Here is a 14,536-nt window from a genome sequence, read left to right as displayed (position 1 = left end):
TAAAAACAGCATTGCGTTGCCTTGACAAATAATGTATTAATGTAATATGAATTATCACATCTATCAAAACACATGCGACACATTAGAAGCCACTATATATTGTAAGATAGCGGGTTGTGAGAGACAGCAGGGAGGGGGTTAAAACCTCCCTGCAAAAGAAACATGTGAGAATGCACTTTTTGGTTTATTGTTTAAATTTAATTGTTTAATTGTTTTATTAATGATCATCCGCACCTGGGCGTTATTGGTGAATTAGACCCAGGTGTGGGGTTTAAAAGGAGAGCAGGCAGTCTGCTCGAGGCTGCTGAGGAGAAGGAGGCAGAAAGGTGTGCTCTGCTTCCTGGCAGTCGTGAGGTAAAGTGCTGTTTCAAACCAGTGTGTTTTGTGAGGACGGGGAAACAGCGTAGCTGTCCCGTGTTAGTCAGGGAGTTCCTGGGTGTTAGTTAGTGCTCGTACAGAGCTAGGTGTTTGTTTTGTATTTCGTTTATTAAACATAGCGCACCAGCGCTTAAAAATCAATTTCTGTCGTGTTGGGTCTATTTTTAAAGGGGCAACGAACCCGAGAGTGGTGCAATCCTTTACAATATATATATATATATATATATATATATATATATATATATAGGGCAGCTGGCTCTCAGCTAATATATTATTTTAAAATTAATATATTTATTATGAACTTATTTTCAAACTAGGCACTTTGGAGCCATTTGGAATGAACATTCTATTCTGAGGTCATTATCATCAATATTCTGGAATTTTGTTTAGTAGACTACTTGTTTGTTTTTTATCAACTTCTTAAAGCACTGTATTTTTTGTATTCAGCCGAAACGTCCTGATAATCTTGTCCTTTTTTCCACTCTGCTCAGCGGGTAAGTTCCAGTCTTTGGCTCTGGGGCTGTTTAAAAACAAAGATACTGTGGATTTTTAGTGTCCTGTCTTCATTTCTTTTTTCTTTAGTATAGTATGCACTTCCGATGATAATAAAAATAAGTTTGAATTACAGCACCTGAATGATGTTGACGTAGTTGATTTTCATTGGTTAATTTGCCTTGCTATGGTGCACACACCACTACGTGTGCGTACCTAAATTCAACGGTACTGTTGAGCGTTGACTCAACAAAAACGTCACTATTGTCACAACACTTCCGGGTATTTAGGAACACTTCGTTGCACTCCTAAACTAAACAGTAACATTTAAAATGAATGATTCTGCATATCGGCCTGCAGCTTCTAAAAAGAATCCTACAAAATCTTAAATACAAGTTTGTATTAAATATGCTGCATTACTTTGTTTATATTGTGAAACGATTGACCCTCGCTCGAGTTCGTTGCCCCTTTAAAAATACGACCCAGAACACAGAAGTGGATTTTTCCAGCGCTGACGCGCTATTTTTTTTTTAATGAACACAAAACAAAACAATCAAAATAAACACCTAGCTCCTCTTGGAGCACTAACTCAACCTTCAGGAAACCCTTCCTAACACGGGACAGCTAAGCTGTTTTCCCGTCTTCACAAAACCCAGGTTTAACACCGCACTTACTCTTTTTCTCTCTCTTCCTCTGGCTACTCGGAGACAGCGCACCTCTCTGCCTCCTTCCATTCAGCAGCCCCGAGCAGACTGCTTGCTCTCCTTTTAAATTCCCGCACCTGAGTCTAATTTTTAATAACGCCCAGGTGCGGATAATAATTAATAATCAAACAATTAAACAAAACAATAAGCAAATTAAATGAAACCAAAAGGTGCATTCCCACATGTTTTTTTTTTCTTGCAGGGAGGTTTTAACCCCCTCCCTGCCGTCTCTCACAACCCGCTATATTACAATATATATATATATATATATATATATATATATATATATATATATATATATATATATATATAATATCCCTGAGCAAGGTACTTTACCTAAATTTAAAAAAAAAAAAACCTGTATGAATGGCTAATTGTAAGTAAAAATAATGTGATATCTTTTAACAATGTAAGTCGCCCTACTAAGAAATAAAATAATAATATGGTGTTTCATTATTTGTATTGTTTTCCACATTGCCAATGATGTACCCACACTTTATGATAGAGTGTCCTTTGTGATAAAAGAATAAGCAGATATCAAGCTTCTATGTTTATGAACTGTATTGATATCAAAAGAAAGACTCAACAGCAGCGGTCTGCAGCTTCACTTAGTGGTTATACTGAAAACCTGGAACTGGAGCACAGCACTACACAACAAAACAGACCACTTCAAAACACGGACATCAGCTTTCTCCAAACAAGAAACTCTACTTCAATACAGATGACAGACTACTACACCTGCAGCTGATCTGAACACAATTTGAAGAATAAAGATGCCTAATGCATACAATTTAACTATAATCCTGAATTGATAATGAAAAAAGAGCCCTCACTGGCCCTCACTGACATGCAAAGTCAAACACATTTAAAAATAACAGTGACAAAAGCAAAGAAAAAAGGGAACTTCAAGAATTATAATTAGACATAGCCGGAAGAGAGAAAGCAGAGGATATGTGCAGCTCTGCAGTTCAGCTGGATTGTGACCCTTCAGTCCTGCAGAATCTCTCAACCTGGACTCTGAGATGCTGAGGTTCCTGCTGATCACCTGCTTCTGTGAGTCTCCTCTGATTTCACCTTGAGGGAGGGAGAAGGGAGGCAGGGGTTCCAATGGTCTAGTTGTGCTCCATGCAGAAAATATTAATATAAACTTTATATAACTTTTGGGGAAAAATAAAAAAACACTTGGGTATGAGCCCGAGGTCTCCAATCCTTGTCCTGAAGGGCAGATGTCCCTCCTGAGTTCTGTTCCAACTGTGCTCTAAATTACTTAAGTGGACTAATTATTTCTTCAATTAAGTCATTTAGGGCATAATTGAAACAAAAGCCAGGAGGGACACTGAGGGGAGTGTGTTCAAAACCTCCTCATTTTATATCCTTGAAATATTTGTTTAAAATGGAAAAAAAACACTCCGATTAGGCAAATTACTAGATAAATTTAGGGTTCAATTAAGTAATTGAGAGCTCATTTGGAACAAAAACCAGCAGACACTGACAGGGGTCCCCAGGACCAGGGGCTGGTTTCTTTATGCACTTACGGTGGTGTATTGGGCAAGTATGCTGTCAGAAGAAGATTATACGACAGAAGTAGCGTTTCTATACAACGTTGTTCATGCTACCTGATCGTATTACTTGCCGAATGCTATTGACACCAACTCACTTGGTGTATAAATACGAGGGGTAGATCTCCATGTAATATCCTGCTTTGACCTTTCAGAAACATGGCTGCTCTAATGCATGCAGTGTATTTAAGGCAAAGACAGGGATATTTACAATGAAAGCATCGGCTCATAGGAATTTTAATAGAAGATATGTGCACAGTATTTTTGACACGGTTTTGGAGGAACATTTGAAGAGGGAGGATATCCAGAATCGTTTTACATTTCTTGAACCGTTTGTTCACCGGCAAACAAAGAGACATTGAGCTCTATCAACAGCAGTGCAATTGTTAGTCAGTCACTAAAAGAACTCATTCTGTTAGCAATGCTCTGTCGTACATTTTTTTCTTTTTTGAGATACTTGTTATGCAATTGTTAAGTTTGGAAAAGTACAAATCTCTATTAATTTGAACTTCTTCTAGAAGGACAGCCAACAACTTTCCTTGTTACTATATATATATATAGTGGCTTCTAATGTGTCGCATGTGTTTTGATAGATGTGATAATTCGTATTACATTTAGACATTATTTGTCAAGGCAACGCAATGCTGTTTTTATGGTGCAGCTATATCCTCCTGAGACCCAGCCATTGACTCAATTTTCAGGTAATATGGCATTACTGGCTGACCTGGCGGACACCGATACCGATTCGAGTGACTTATAGGGCAGCAGTGTGGAGCAGTGGTTAGGGCTCTGGAGGGTCATGGGTTCAATCCCAGGTGGGGGACACTGCTGCTGTACCCTTGAGCAAGGTACTTTACCTAGATTGCTCCAGTAAAAACCCAACTGTGTAAATGGGTAATTGTATGTAAAAATAATGTGATATCTTGTAACAATTGTAAGTCGCCCTGGATAAGGGTGTCTGCTAAGAAATAAATAATAATAATTATAGAAACTGGTGATAACCGATCGCATTAGCAGGTGATAAGTGGTGGAAAGACCAATCATATTTGAACTTACAATCACGCAATATAGAAACGAGCGCCAGGATTGAGAAGCACTGGTCCATTAGAGGCTGATCACAACTGACTTTGTCTTCAATATTTACCAACAGGAGTAATTTAATACACAATTTAGATTTATTTTTTAAAAGCTAATTCATGCCTCTTCATAAAATTGCAGTTTTTTTCTTCACATTCTTTGAAATAGTCTCTTATATTAAGACAAATTCAGATGCTTGTATTCTTAGTATATCATTTATGTACTTTGTAAAAGATATTCAGTATACTGTGCATTTATTATACAGCATATTCATATTGTAATTACGTAGTATATTGTCGATACATTATAATGTATAATACTGTAGGCTAGATGTTTAGTAAATATATTGAATAATCTAATCATGCGTTAGATCTGTACTGAAGCTGTCTCTGTTTCTTCCAGGTCATCTCTTTGGAAAGCAGAACACATTTCCAGTAGCAGGTAGGTATCTTTCACTGTTTCCAAGCAGATCAGGTCATGTTACTGAAATGCTGAAAAACTGCATTGAACTTTATAAAGAAATGTGATCACTTGTTACAAAACCATAGTGAAGCCATCAGTGCATCTTCAATATAAAAATCATGGTAACACGTTACATTGGACTGTATTCATCAAGGGTTTTACAGAAATTCGCTATTTCTGACACTTTTTCTAAAGAGGATAAGCAGTAAAATGAATGAAAAATTACTTACTTACACACATCATCTTTAAATCAAACTGTACCCGCTGTGACGTACGCATGTTAACTCTCATTTGCATTTTATTCAAGTTTAAACAAATGTCGGAAATAGAGAATTTGTCTAAAAACCCTTGATGAATATTGGCCATTGTACCTGTAATTACTGTGTATTTACATAGTAGTTGCTTTGTAGATACATATGTACCTATACATAAAATTCCAATGGTATTATGCATATGCAATCAATATGTAAACACAAAGCCCAGAACTCACTGCACGATGCCATGGTTGCGTCTCCCTCGGGGAGGTCGCGTCGCATACATACACACATTATTAAATTCGACAAATGGGCACCACAGCTGACAAGTATATATGGAGCGCCATTTGTGCCAAAACTATCCAGCCATTAATTTGTCAATTTGTTTGTCAATTCATGAATTCGTCCATTTGTCCAGCAATTTGCATTGTGCTTGATGCATTTTTTTAACATTTCACAACATTTCTTACTCCTCCATTGACTCTCCATAGAATTTTTTTTTTTTGCCGAGCGCTCTGTATATACCACAATGCTTTGCGCGCAGTGAGACGGAAGTCTCCATTGAAAATCAGCTGAGTCGAATATCTTGTTCAATAGAATATCTTTGGAAACGCCCTTCTAATAAACTGTAATATTATTAACTGAGACAGTTTTAAGTGATGCTGGATTTTAATTGGTTAAAATATTAGTGTGTGCTCCCATTGGCTAGAAAGGTTGCAGTGTTTTCGGCACAGTGTGAGATTGACAGTTGGAAGTTTGTCTGTTTGTTGGGAAGTTTGCAGGGAAGTTCGTCTGGTTGATTGGAAATTTGCAGGTCAATATGGGAGGTGAAAGTAACAAAAATTAAATAATGAATGACAATTCATTAAATGTTAAATTTAAGCAAGTATCGAATATTGAATTTTGGCATCAAATAATAAATACTAGCATTAAATATTAAATTCATGTATCAAATGTTAAATTTTAACATCAAATAATAAATTCAACATTGAATATTAAATGCAAGTATTGAATGTTAAATACAACCATTGAATGTTAAACGCAACAGTTGAATGTTAAAAACTAGCATCAAACATTAAATATGAGCTTTATCCATTCGATGTGCCTTTTATCCTTTCGCTGTGCACTTTGTCATTCGATGTGGTTTTTATCCATTCGATGCATGCACTTGCAAACTGTCAATCAATCCCATCCGCCCCGCCCATTCCCACCCCTTCCACATCGGGAAGATAGGTGTTCCTCCTTGTTACCTGTTAACCTGTTCAGCCAATGAGAGGCTTCGATTTTTAAACTGAAGTACGGTAGCTGTCTTACGGTAGCTGTCCTAATGGAAGAAGCGTGCGGTCGTTTATTTATTTTTAAAACTGCAATGCAGTAGAAAAGAGACACTCGACAGCAAGCTGGAGTGTTGTCTTTTTTTTTTTTACTGACAGTAAAATCAATAGTAATCGGCAGCCTGTAGGGGTGCTAGGCTGCGCACACCGAGTGGGCATATTGAGGTCGCACAGCCCTCGAGTCAACAGCGGTTGCAGAGCAAGGCTGGACTCGCTGGAGGGTCGTGCCTCCCTTCTCTCCTTTTTGTTTTAAACAGCTGCAAAGAGCAGTGGAAAAACAGAAGGAACGTGTATCAAGCTGCAGAGGTTGGAAAGCAGGCTGCAATCACTGAGAGATGTAGGCTGATGATGGAGGGGAGGGGTCTATCGGAGGGGGCTATCGGCAGCTTTGATATAAAAAGCTCAGCGAATACATAACAAGCAGGCATATCCCAGAAGTATTCAATTTGGCGGTCATCTTCGAATTGAAAGGGAGCCACACTCATACCTCTTTCAGACATCTAATCACTCACTTCTTATTGAATGAAACAAAACACTCTCACACGCTAGCTGCTGTATTTTCAGTAGTTTTATTTTAGTTTGCATTTTCGGTCACTTAAACTGGGCAGTATACCGCAGCAGCAACGACATAGTAACATCTAGACTGCTCCGTGATAGCAATGTACAGAACAGTGCATCTAGACTGCTCTGTGATATAGCAATGTATAGTACAGTGCATCTAGACTGCTACGTGATAGCAATGTACTGCACAGTGCATCTAGACTGCTCCGTGATATAGCAATGTACAGCACAGTGCATCCAGACTGCTCTGTGATATAGCAATGTACAGCACAGTGCATCCAGACTGCTCCGTGATCTAGCAATGTACAGCACAGTGCATCTAGACTGCTACGTGATATAGCAATGTACAGCACAGTGCATCTAGACTGCTCCGTGATATAGCAAAGTACAGCAGAGTGCATCTAGACTGCTCCGTGATATAGCAATGTACAGCACAGTGCATCTAGACTGCTTCGTGATAGCAATTTACAGTACAGTGCACCTTTTTTACACCATGAATAAAATGGCAGAAACGGACTTAATTGAATGAATAATTCTCAATATACTGTGCATTGAAAGATAACGTTTTTTATGACATTAACGACAGCTAAATTACAAACCTATCAGTTTATTTATAATCGAATTACACCACCTGACAACTCGCAAAAAGGAGACAAATACACTCTTTTATGGGAAATGAATTTCCACATGAGGTATCGCTTACTTACCTGTGTATAGCTTTACACAGAAATGTAGTTTTTGTCAACCACAGGTCTGCAGACACCATCTCCAATCTCTTTTTTTCATCAGTAGAGGGAGTGGGCGGGGTATGGGGGAAGCACTGTCTGTAGCAACATACACTACTGTGTCAATTAAAGCTGCAGCGTACCCACACGTGCCAGCATGTGCAAGACGATAGAACTAGCATTTAAATTTAAAAAATGGGGAGGGAAAGACTTTTCAGCCGCGGGGCCCTATGCAACCGCATAGGCTGCATAGGCTTAAGGCTATGTGTGACCTGCACCTTTATTTAGAGACCACCTGGTCTGAGTGACCACTTTAAATGATATCTGTATTAAAGGACCACCTGTCTACCAGTGACCACAATCCTCTTACTAAACAATGGACTTAAACCTGTATTAAGCAACAATTGTAGCAGGCTTTCTAAAAAATCTGAAATCAATAAACATACTATTAAAACAACAGTGCTCTCTTGTAAAGGAAGAGAGAAAACATGGAGAAACGAAAGGTGACTGTGACAGGAGTGAAAGGAGTCCCTCTTGTAATTCACCCTCCTGACTACTGGCAGCGCTGTGCAGGAAGGACCGAGACAGAGGAGAAAGGCTGAGTCATGGTTGGGGCAGAAGCCGCAGTGGTGGTGGCCATCTTAACTTGGGGCAGGACCTCATGGTTGAGCCCCATTATTGCAATCAGCTGTGCTGTGCTCGACAATTGGCTGAGGTGGGAGTGCACTGATTGTAGGGGTGGGGCTCGGCCCTATTTAGGCTGTGGGGTTCTGCCATTTGGGCCCCCTATCCTGGACGGAGACAGTTGTGCTGCGTGAGCGCTGTGTGTTTTGTTCATTTGTTTGCTTGCTTATATCCAGACTAAGGATTCCCAGGCCGGCTGCCTTCGATCCCGGATTTTTCCCTGTGATCCTGGACAGCTTCAGGAATTACTTATCCTGTTTTTGAAGAGGGAGCCCGAGCCACCTGCTGTGCTGTGTGCATCACTGAAATACCTTGTGGCAGTGTTTCTTTTCTGTTTTGGACTATTTTGTTTTCATTGCAAGCCTCTGCTTACCATAGCTGGTAACAGAGGCAGTTTTTTTTGTTTGCTGCAATTGTGTTGAAACCCACTGCTCGGGACTTTGTATTTTTGCAGGTGTTGTAAATAAAAATCCAACCCCCAACTATGTGCTTCCTGTCTCCATCACTCCTGGGTCACGTCACTTCCTCCCATAACCCACCACAGTGCCCCTCACCCTAGATATGAATCATTGCTTCTTTCACAATGCTTTGTAAATGCATTATCTAAACAAATGTAATTCAATTACAGTGCTTCATTTTGGTATATTCCATCTTCTAGTCTTTTTAGAGTGTATTTTAAACATACAGAATTATAGGAAGGCTTTCATAAGTTATGGGCTCTTTTGAGAGGCCACCTGTGTTAAGAGGCCCCTATTTGACTGTCCCTTGAGTGGTCTCTTAATACAGGTTTGACTGTATTTTAGAATCTGCCTGCAGTGAAAACCTGGACTGGAATGGATCACGTGGGCCAGAGTTGAGTAGCCCTGCTGTAAGGAATGTAAATAAGCTGTCTGCCTTGTTTCCAATTAAACTAATTCACTTAGAGTGGATTTAGTGTTAGTTAGCAGTCAGGATCCAAACTGTCCAGTTTAACTGAAGTCCAATGAGGGACACTGTTTGAAGGTAAGTCTGACAGTTTAAGAGCTGAGAATCAGATCTCCTATCGATGTCTTCTCTTTCAGAGGGTGTTCGTGTCATACTTCAATACTACTGCCGCTACTCCCACACCACACACAAAATCATTTTAAACACACCGCCATTGCACAACCATACTGCCGCCGTCAAGACAGCCTCCCGTTCCCTTACATCCTGCTTCCTATTCCGCTCCACCTTGTCTGTAAACCCAGCCTTTTAAATGATCCAGGTAAAGGGAATCATCCTCTGATTGGCGCGGGGAAAGAAACGAAGGATAAGGGGGCGTTCTAAAAATGAAAGCAGCCGAATTAAAACGATAAAACAAAACACAAAGTAGCGACCTGCTACAATAATAATAATAATAATAATAATAATAATAATAATAATAATAATAATAATAATAATAATAATAATAATTTGCTGATTAATGAGACAAAAACACAAATTGAGGTGAACGCAATGCTGAACCATTCTGAAACACAAGGTGATGCGCTGCTTTATGAGACACAAACCTTGTTAGCGATTACTGTTAGCTAGCTACCAGCAAGATGAATAAAACATAACTGTACTCTCTAACACAAGTCTGTACTATCTTGAACAATGACATGAGGAAATGGGATTAAAAATATATATATTTTTTTCGCTTTTATCGTGCCCGTCTTTTCAGTACATTTATTACATCGACACACTCATTTAATTTGAAATAGCTTTGGACTTGAATTGAAGTTTGAATTTCCATCGCCTGGGATATTTAATCGTTTGTTTCTACATCGCTATACTCGGTGCTTAATTTGTGCCGGGGCTCAGCCCCGGAACCTCTGGGCGTGCAGAGTCATATTCCCGGGACCTCGACTTAAAAATCTCATTAAATGCTTTCTTTTTAAATTCTCAACACAGTTGTATCAAGTCTGCAAGTTCTTGCGTGCGCGCTAAAGAGACTTAGATCTTTTTAGCCGACTTTAAATTACTTTCCGATTTCATCTTGAGCACCTTTAAGTAAGATGACACTGGCTGCGCTTTTGTCTTTTATAAACACAAATAAGCTTACTTGATTTGAAAACGTCATGAACGATACAAGCAACTTCTTACATTACTTGGTTTGATTAAATGAGTAGAACGACAAAATATGAAAGCTCAACATTAATATCAACAAAGAACAACGACAACTTTTAATGAAAAAATATATTGTAGCCTTCTTCAATAGGAGCATTAGCTTGCTATATTATATTAAACCAAAACAACAAAAAAATAACGATCTGGTTCTCTCTTGGCTTTTTCAATTAACATAATTTAATTAATAGAGAATCAAAACATACTAAGATCACAACTACCTAGCTTTAGTTTAATTGATGGTTTTTGTAATCTACCAGCGGCTTCTGTTGCAGACACATCACTGATAATAGTGCAGACCACGGGGCAAACCAATGCGCGCGGGGGGGGGGGGGGGGGGGGGGGGGGGGGGGGGGGATTAATTAATTAATTAATTAATTTATTTATTTATTTTTAAAATCAATGTCGTCCTTCTGGAATCCTCGGATTGTCTTTTAATGTGTTTGTTTTTTTAAACCATTCAAATGCAAAACCATAACAAAACGTGTACACGTGCTTTGTTGTATTTATTATTTGTGCTGTGGTTGCCTTTGCTTAATTTGTCTGCAGCACTCCTACTTTGTATATGATGTGGAACACGTGATTGTAATCATCTAACACTAGCACGTGCAATACTCTTTCAAATACACGTGTTATGATTTTGAATGCGCGCTTCTTCAGGACGGTATTATTGTCATTGCTTGCGCCCCGGCTCCTCTTTCTTTACACATTAAGCACTGTCTATATATACTGTAGCGGGACCTGCAATTTTATAGAGGGGGCGCCGAGGAAGACGCGGGGAATGTCATGGGACTGTATGGGACACTTTCATTACATATCGTGCCCGTCTTTAACACTGCATTTATTAAATCAGGACACTCATTCAATCTGAAATAACTTCGGAGCAGTGTTAGAGTTATAGACTACAGCATAGATACACGGGAATTGTATGGCCCATTCTGAAATGATGTTAAAGATGATGTGGAAGGTCCACGGATGACATCCTTCCACGTCCCTCAGTTTGTGGTGGTTGAGCAGCGCTGGCTGTTCCAGCCTGTAGAGCGGCTCTTACACCAGCAGCAGCTGCACGCTCGATGATTGCATGTGAGTTACTGGAATCCGCCAGGATGTCTTTCTGAACGTGAACCTGACCGAGTCCGTGGAGATTCACCCGCCCTTCCGAAGAATGATGACGTCAGAAGAGGGCGGGGCGCATTTGCATACAAACCCCAGACAGCTAAATATTTAGCTATGTTATGTTAAATCTTGACAAGAGACTTAAGATTTTGTTAAATATTTACCTAAATGTTAAACCGTGTAACTAGAATTATAAATGATATCTGAATGTACACATTTAATGATCGCGTTGCTATAGGTTTTGTGAATGGAGGCTGTTCTGCTGTGAGTATATCAGGGTGCTCTGTGCTCCAAGTGCACACTGAGTTTCATAAGTGTAAATTATGACCGTAATTGTATTTTTTTTCCCATTTTACAGTTACAAACTTAGTTTTAAAGTTACAAACTGCGTTTCTGCGCTCACGGATTTTTGATAGCTATTTCATACCATATATATCAGGCTTATGTTTTTGTGTGTGATGACGTCACCTACCAGCCCTACTGCAGCCTTCCCCCGTGCACGCTACAATACCTTCAGAATAATCATTTTTTGTGAATAATAAACTGGTGGGAAGTGATGGACAGTAGACTGCTGTTTAGTAAACTGGGGTTATTCGCTAGATGTTATACGTCATCGTATTCGCATGCATTTGTAAATGAAAATCAGGTTGAAGAGTGAAAACAGTCTGTCGCGCTATTTTTCAAGCGTATTTCAGTTTTCGATGCGAATAACTAGCTCCGCCCACAACGTCATCACGTCGTCCAGTTTGTCCGCTAGAAATGGATTTGAATGGAAACACAGTTTTAGGTTGATTATGCGCATTACTTTTGCTGAATTTCAAAAGCGCGTAAGACGTTATTCACTTCGATATCTTAATGGTAACAAAGCCAGTGAAGAGGAGCGCTTGTTGAGTCGATTTTATACTTCGTGTTGTTGAGGATATTGATTAATAAAACTATATAATAATAATAATAATAATAATAATAATAATAATAATAATAATAATAATAATAATAATAATAATAACAACAACACACATCAATATAATACTAATAATCAGAGGTGAAACTCAGCCGGTACAGCCCAGAACTGCGTACCGGCAAAACATCTTGTCAAGGTACTTCAGTATTTCAACTTATCACAATGATAGGCTACATCATTTTTTCTTTGTATTTTCCGTCCTTTTCGCTTCTTCTTCTTCGTTGTTCGGTTATTATTGATGTTTAAGCAAAATAACTCGACGTCACGCAGGTTCCGGTCATGTGACTTATGATGACAGAGTATGCTGACTGCCAAAGGGGCTTCCGCATACTTGTGAACATGGAGTCTTCAAAATAAGCGAGCTTTTGTAAACTGATAATTCCTAAGACACAAGCATACAACTATTCCACTCTAATTTGGTAAAACTATTATTGTGTTAAATACATAAGAACATAAGAAAGTTTCCAAACGAGAGGAGGCCCCATTCAACCCATTTTGCTCGTTTGGTTGTTAATATCTTATTGATCCCAGAATCTCATCAAGCAGCTTCTTGAAGGATCCCAGGGTGTCAGCTTCAACAATATTACTGGGGAGTTGGTTCCAGACCCTCACAATTCTCTGTGTGAAAAAGTGCCTCCTATTTTCTGTTCTGAATGCCCCTTTATCTAATCTCCATTTGTGACCCCTGGTCCTTGTTTTTTTACTGCACAATACTGTTATTTTGTTACTGCGTCAGTGACTTGGAGAAAAAGAAAGTCTTATTTAGTTTTTCAGGGCAAATCGGGTAACCCTAACGACATGAACAGTTCGAGAAACTCAAGCTCGAATATAAATTTGGTCAGACACCAAAATCCAAGCAGAACAACTGGACAAAACATACAAAAAGATCATAGGTTTTTTTTCCTATTAAGTGCTGCTGTAACTGTTAGTATTAACCTGTATATTTAAAGTTCAAAATTAATAATTCAAAATGAAACATATTCTTGATACAAAATTGTTTAAAATACAATGCCCCCATGGCACTCAATTAGCAACACAGACGTTTCCAAAAACGAACCCAGCATTTGAGTAACTGTGATAACAAGAAGCGGTCGGGATGATTTCACGGTGCAGCGGCATGCTGAATAATACCTTTACTAAGAAGCTGTTCAGGAATCCAAATCACTGAGCTGAGTCTCAAGCCCAGGGTTAGAGTCCAGACCTCTCTGTGCTTTACAATGCTTCCCTGTGCTTTACCAGACCACTCTGTGCTTTACAATGCTTCCCTATGCTTTACCACACCTCTTTGTGCTTTACAATGCTTCCCTGTGCTTTACCAGACCTCTCTGTGCTTTACAATGCTTCCCTATGCTTTAACAGACCTCTCTGTGTGCTTTACAATGCTTCCCAATTTTTTACCACACCTCTTTGTGCTTTACAATGCTTCCCTGTGCTTTACCAGACCTCTCTGTGCTTTACAATGCTTCCCTATGCTTTAACAGACCTTTCTGTGTGTTTTACAATGCTTCCCAATTTTTTACCAGACCTCTCTGTGCTTTACAATGCCTAAATATGCTTTACCAGACCTCTCTGTGCTTTACCTGGGTTCCCTATGCTTTACCACATGTCTCTGTGCTTTACAATGCTTCCCTATGCTTTACCAGACCTCTCTGTGCTTCCCTATGCTTTACCAGACCTCTCTGTGCTTTACCAGGGTTCCCTATGCTTTACCACACGTCTCTGTGCTTTACAATGCTTCCCTATGCTTTACCACACGTCTCTGTGCTTTACAATGCTTCCCTATGCTTTACCACACCTCTCTGTGCTTTACAATGCTTCCCTATGCTTTACCAGACCTCTCTGTGTTGTACAATGCTTCCCTATGCTTTACCAGACCTCTCCGTGCTTTACAATGCTTCCCTATGTTTTACCAGACCTCTCTGTGCTTTACAATGCTTCCCTATGCTTCACCACACCTCTCTGTGCTTTACAATGCTTCCCTATGCTTTACCAGACCTCTCTGTACCTTACAATGCTTCCCTATGCTTTACCAGACCTCTCTGTGCTTTACAATGCTTCCCTATGCTTTTCCAAACCTCAGTGCTTTACAATACTTCCCTATGCTT

At 39.4% G+C, this 14,536-nt stretch overlaps 1 protein-coding gene across 1 annotated transcript in view; it reads left to right on the top strand.

Moving 5' to 3' along the window:
* The window catches only part of LOC117965704 (E3 ubiquitin/ISG15 ligase TRIM25-like), a 300,687-nt gene that overhangs the window by 225,234 nt on the left and 60,917 nt on the right, over positions 1-14,536 (top strand). The window lies entirely within an intron of this gene.

This window comes from Acipenser ruthenus, chromosome 52 (assembly GCF_902713425.1).
Source record: "Acipenser ruthenus chromosome 52, fAciRut3.2 maternal haplotype, whole genome shotgun sequence".
NCBI lineage: Eukaryota > Metazoa > Chordata > Actinopteri > Acipenseriformes > Acipenseridae > Acipenser > Acipenser ruthenus.
Note: the sequence above shows the minus strand (reverse complement) of the source record. Positions and strands in the feature narration are given on the sequence as shown.